Below are 6,000 nucleotides of genomic sequence, written 5' to 3'. Positions count from 1 at the left end.
GGCCTTCTTCTCCATATTCATTCCCTGCCATGAAGAGCAACTGGACGACTGCATTACATTGATGCTGCATCCTGTCACATGGGTGTCAATCGGAAGTAACCCTACAGAAAACACTTTAATTTTACCAGTGAGAGGCACTGAAAGGCTTTCCCTCAGCCATTAGCAAGTTTGATAGCTCTCATTAGTCCAGTTTAGCCATTGGAGAAATGAGATGTGTGTTTCCTACACTGGTGGCATAAACGCTACCCTCACTTTTATACTGCTGGAAGAAATGTGTATTTTCAGGGCTAAAACAGTAATCCATTCACAGTATGCTTCTAAAACCGACCCTATTTTATTCACCTCTCTTAAATGGTCAAAACTGTGTAACTGGATGCCACAGGCTCTATACTCCTAACACCTAATAGAGATTCTTTGAAGGGATGTTTTGAAGACATTTGAAATAGGAAGCTCTGTGCCCTATCCTCACTGCTGTTGTGAAACTCTAGGTGACTCCACATAGAAGTGGATTTTTATTGCAGTTTAACACTTCTAAACACCATTTTGCTGGTTAAGAATGGGCTGAATCATCTAAAACTGACTTTTATTTTTGCCCTCTAACTTGACCAACAGAATGTATCTACTAATTAAAAGTCAACAGGAAACAAATGTCTTCACAGAGGGAAAGAAGCTATCTGTGGCAATTTTGGTTTGTGATGAAGAAAAATATCCATGTACAGAAAGTCACATACATTTTAAACGGTTATAAACTCAGGCATGGCCACCCAGCTAGGGATGGAAACGGCTGGAGACACACAGTTCCTCCAAAGCAGATTCAATAAGGTCTAGCAGACCTTTTCAACTGAGCTGTCCTCAGATGTGACAAGTTCTGTGGGCTTGGCCACTCACCAAGGAATTGTGCATCCTGCTCGATCAGCCTCAGCCCTGTGACGCAATTGAAAAGGGAAGAAAAACTGCTATATAAAAGTGCTTCCATTTGTATTAACAGTAGGAACCTTTCACACTGTTGTTTTTCTTGCCACTCTAGATCAACTTCTCAAAGATTCATTTCTTCTATTTTTCCAATAATGACCTAGAAGGAAATCTGACATGGAGAAATCTCTGTAGTCTGAACAGTTGAACTAACCGAAAGATGAAATAAAATACCCAAAGGGAAGAGGAAAACCTACCACCTCACTGGCATCTGGGTGTAGGAAAAGTGCTGCTCCATTATGACCAAAATGCTTTCAGATGCAACTCACTACTGGGCCCTGTCTCAGCCTTTCAAGAAAACACTTTCCACTGTAAACATTTACTGTTGTCAATGTAAAATATTTATTGCTCTCATCACATTTGAGTTTATAAGTGAGAATACCAAATATAATTCCTGTTGCATGTACATCAGTCAGCCCTTGGATGGTCTCCCTCTATGTCATGGTGTCAGCAAGGATGAGTGAAGCTGCCCTTTGGCCAGACAGCTGTTTGGTTTATAACCCTAGATTGGAGAGTTGCTAAAAGCACCTCCCACCACTGCTGTCCTTGTTTTCCAAAGTAAACAGCCTCTGGCGTCTTGTGACCTGAACAGCCCCAAGTGTCTGACCTTGAGAAACAAAAAATATTTTATTTTAAAAGAAAAACCTGCAGTCTAAATGATTTGGGGCTCTGCTTTCCTTCCGCAGCAGGATGCTGGAATGCCCAGGCTTTGGTAGGAGCTACTTACACACCACAGACATGCACAGGAACATATTTGCCCTCTAATGATATATTAGGCAATGGTTTTGAGTTGGCAAGCTACTAAAAGCTCTAGCCAAACAAAGATAAAATTGTAATTTATCAACACAGAATACTGAATTCATGGCCACTGGTGACTGCTGGGACTGATGGTAGCCCACAGAGCTGAGGTTGGCAACATGGAAACAACAAATTCTAGAGATTGCTTAGAATTTTCTCAGCTTTGGAAAAAATTGTTTGGATTTTTTTTTCCTAGAAATTGTTCAAACTAGGAACAAGACCAAATTACCACCTTTCTCAAAATCCTATCCAACAGGGCTGAAGCAGCAAAGGTGTATGAAAACACAGTGATTGCAAGGATCTTCCGCAGCACATAAAGGAAGGTATGAAAACAAGGGCAGTAAGGACACAGGCACAGGGGCAGCCGGGGACTGTCTACCGGGGGGTCAGCAGTGCTCTGCTTTAGCTGGTACAGACCTTTCTTTTGAGACCTTGGTCCACAGTTTTTAGGATTCCTATTCTCTGTACTAGTTATTTGGAGGAGTAGGGTTTTCCAAAGGCATCCTATTCCTATGAAAGATTTTAACGAGTTTTGAAAATATTTAAAGTATGTTGAGGAATCTTTCTCAGTAGACCTTTGTCCTTTCCATCCCTGCATATTCAGAGTAGCTTTGTTTCACTTAAGTCAGTGGTGTTAGATACTGGGATGAAGTTAAGAACTGAGACCTATTTTAACAGGGGCTCAGAAGCCTGTGTTATTTCAATTGTCCTGAGTTAAGGGTAATCTCACAGTGCCATGCTGGAAACCCATGTAATTTAAGATGAACGGGAGGGCCAAACAGCAAGGGGGAAAATGCAAACTCCTCTTTCCCCTTCCCCACCCTCCACCTACCCTTCCATCTCTTGACTGCTCCCAGGATAGAAACTGACTGCTCTTACAGCGAGGAATCCAATCTCCTCACCATGTGCAGCATCAGCGAGGCTCTCAGGGATACTGCCACAGTGTTTTCTGTGAACCAGTACCAGCACCAACTGATTTCACAAAAAAACAGCAGACAGCTGAGAAATCACCAGGGATGCTGGCTGTTACCGACCCAGGCCAAATGTGAAGTGGTGTTCTGGAGGTGAAAGGATCTCTACACCATTACAGACCTTCTAAGTTTCCCAGTCCCAGGGGTGTACTTTCATGGGAAGAAAAACCTGTTTCAGATCATGCCAGATATTTTCTACGCTGCCCAGCAGTTATACCTGAGGATGTTCTCCAGATGTTCGTGTTTGTATGAAACATACAATAATAAAGTTGTAAACTGGAGGAGACAATACCCAGACTGCAAGAAGAAGGACTTTAGGGCAGCCTAGAAAAACATGAAAATTAACTAGCCCACACACAAAATCAACTTGTCTGCTTTAACAGGATGATAAAGACTTATTTTGTTTGCTTTTCCAAAGAACTGCTACTTTTCCCAGCAAGTGGGCATACACAATTTGTCATAGTTATTATACTGCTAGTAGGTGATTGCTTGCATTTTGGAGAATAGTTATTCCTTCCACCTGGGCAGACAAGAAGTGAGAAGTACAGGGTCTAAGACAAGGTGAAGCCACAGTCCAGACAGTTTTTGGGCTACAGTGAAGAAAAAAACCCAAAGCAATACAAAACACCACAACGTTGTCTGGAATGCCAGCTATTGAGAAAAACAAAAAAGAAGAAAATCCTTGCGGCAACTGAAAATGGAGGGGATGGAAACAGACCTGTTGCATTAGGGCAGTAAAATTTCCTGGCTAAAAGAAGTCAGACCCCAGGTATCATCTGTACTGAAACTATAAAGAGCACCAAATGAGAATGTGCTGGCTAAGACATCTGTGGAATGAAATGTCTTCAGTGTTTGCAAGCTGTCTAACAAGAGGTGAATAAAACTGGAGTTTGACACTGGAAGCTTCTTCTCTTTTCTTTTCTGGAACCACTTCTCTTTTTCTGTTGGCTAAGCGAAAGGTCTGAGAAGGCTGGCTACAAGTCCTTGATCTCTGGGGAAGGTTTCTGAGTGTACTATTTCTGCTTAATTTGGGCTGCGCAAGCGGGTCCTGATCCCAAAAACATGTGGACATACCTGAGACCTTTTTTCTTAGTGCTTTTAATATTACACCGGTGGCCTGTACAAGGATTTTGGAACGCCACGTGCCTAAACTGCTCAGAGTTTGTCTTTTTCAGAGATTTCACTGATTGGGGTGCATTTGGAAGTCTCATCGCACATTTTTTAAAAAAGTGACTGTAAAACCAACATAGTTCCTGACTGCTGTCATGGCTTTGATCTGAAACGTATAATCAGGCTCTGTGGTGTATGACTTCTCTTTATAACAAAGCAGGAGCAAGCCAGACTGGAATGCGGCTCTTCAAATACACAGGACTAAATATTTTTGCAGGTTGATTGTGGGACCTGTAGATGGCCTCACTTTAATAGTCAATAAACCAAGAAGTATTAGTTCAGATTCTCAATGAGCTAAGCAATATTTTGTCTTATTCTACTGAATTTGGCAGCTGAAGAGGCTGCTTCTAGTGCCAATTAATACTCTGTCTTTTGTTCTGTACAGAAGTGGGTACAGAGCACACTGATTTTAATTCGGTTTTATTTTCATCCTTATATTTCTTCAAGGGTGGGAAGAAAGAGGGCATGATTTTGAAACGATTTTGAGTTAGGACCAGTAAAATAGCCTGTATCATGTATTTCACATTCCCGCCCCCAGACCACGGGTGAAGGAGCACAGGACTGCTGGCCACTCACTGACATTAACCACAGACATTTTGTAACATACCGAACAACAAGAAAAAATAATATATAGCACATATTCTGTTAGAGAAGGCCTAACTTCATGGCTTACCAAATTCAGTCGGGAAAATGGACTGCAAAACAAGCCTAAGAGAATTAAGACTGAGACTTTTCAGTACAATCAACAGACTACCAACATCCACATCCACACGTGGGATCATGTTTGTGACAATGTGTTCTTCAGTATCACCCCAATAGAAACGCTGACTGATGATGTTCTTTGATTTTACTGAGCCATTTAAGGGGTGAGGAAGAAGAGGAAATATAAATAGTGCCACAGAAAGCTCCATCTTTGTCAGCTGTTGAGAGGGGGCAATAAGCTCTCATGTCTCATAGGACCTTGGGCAGGTCCTATCATATGGGCCATTAGTATCACTATTTTGTGTGGGGCAAAGTTGTGTGCTTCAGTTCCATCTTGTATTTTATCCTGAGAGACAATAGGGCCCTCAGACACCACTTACCTGTGAGCACAAATAAGAGGCCAATGTATTACTTCACAACAAGCTCCCTCCCCTTTCTCAGAGTGACATCTTCGCTGCATAAATCCAGATGTCAGCCCACCACCATCCATGTGGGGAACACGCTATAGCTACTGTCGTAAGACCCCAGTTTTCACCAGTTCACATACACACACTTTGCTTTTTTATAGTGTATGAGAGCTGATACAGCTTGTGAAAAAGGCTTACTGTTAAAGTGCTTTTAATATATAGAGGCCATCTAGCTACAATGATAAGAGAATCACAAAGCGCTTCATTAACTGGCCTCACATAGTTCATCCTGCTGCCACTGCTTCTCCCACCCTGTGGCAGAGAGGGAAGCAGCAGAGAGAGAGTCTCTTACTAGAAATTTCCCTGGCTTTGAAGCGGTGGGGTGTACACGTCTTAGGCACAAAGGCACACCAAGCACTGCAAAGGGCAGCCTGCCCTGAGCTGGACTGGAGCACGGAGCTGTCCCTCATGTCTGCTGCCAGGCCAGCAGCAGCAAGAGGACCACACGCCTCTGAAGGTCTGCCCTGGCACAGCACCTCTGGGTGCCGACAGACTGGCCGGGTTCTGCTGGAGGTGCACGGCAAAGCCACTGCGGGGCACTCAGCCGCATCTCATTTTAGTGGGTACCAGTTAGTTGCCCATTTCAGCTATTCAAGTATTACGGTTCTGAGAGGGAACTACAGTGGGTGGGCAGGAGGGAGAGGGCTACAAGGGATTAATTTTTGGATTAAAAGGGATTACACTAAATTTGTAAGACAAGTGTTCAGTGTGTCATCTGTCACAGGACCCTCTGTGATGTTTGAGAACAATTAGCAACTAATTTTCATGTCACTCTCTGGTTCCCACAAACATAAAAATGAAAGTTGGTTTGATAACAGCCTGCAACCCCCTCATCGCTCTCTTTTGGAACCTACTGCAGAGCTGATCCACCAAGCAGCAGTAACCTACTGCCAATGGGCATTCCAAACTTGTATCCTTGG

This window comes from Nesoenas mayeri, assembly GCF_963082525.1.
Source record: "Nesoenas mayeri genome assembly, chromosome: 1".
NCBI classification, from domain to species: Eukaryota; Metazoa; Chordata; class Aves; order Columbiformes; family Columbidae; genus Nesoenas; species Nesoenas mayeri.
The sequence above is the reverse complement of the archived record's forward strand: the minus strand, read 5'-3'. Positions refer to the sequence as shown.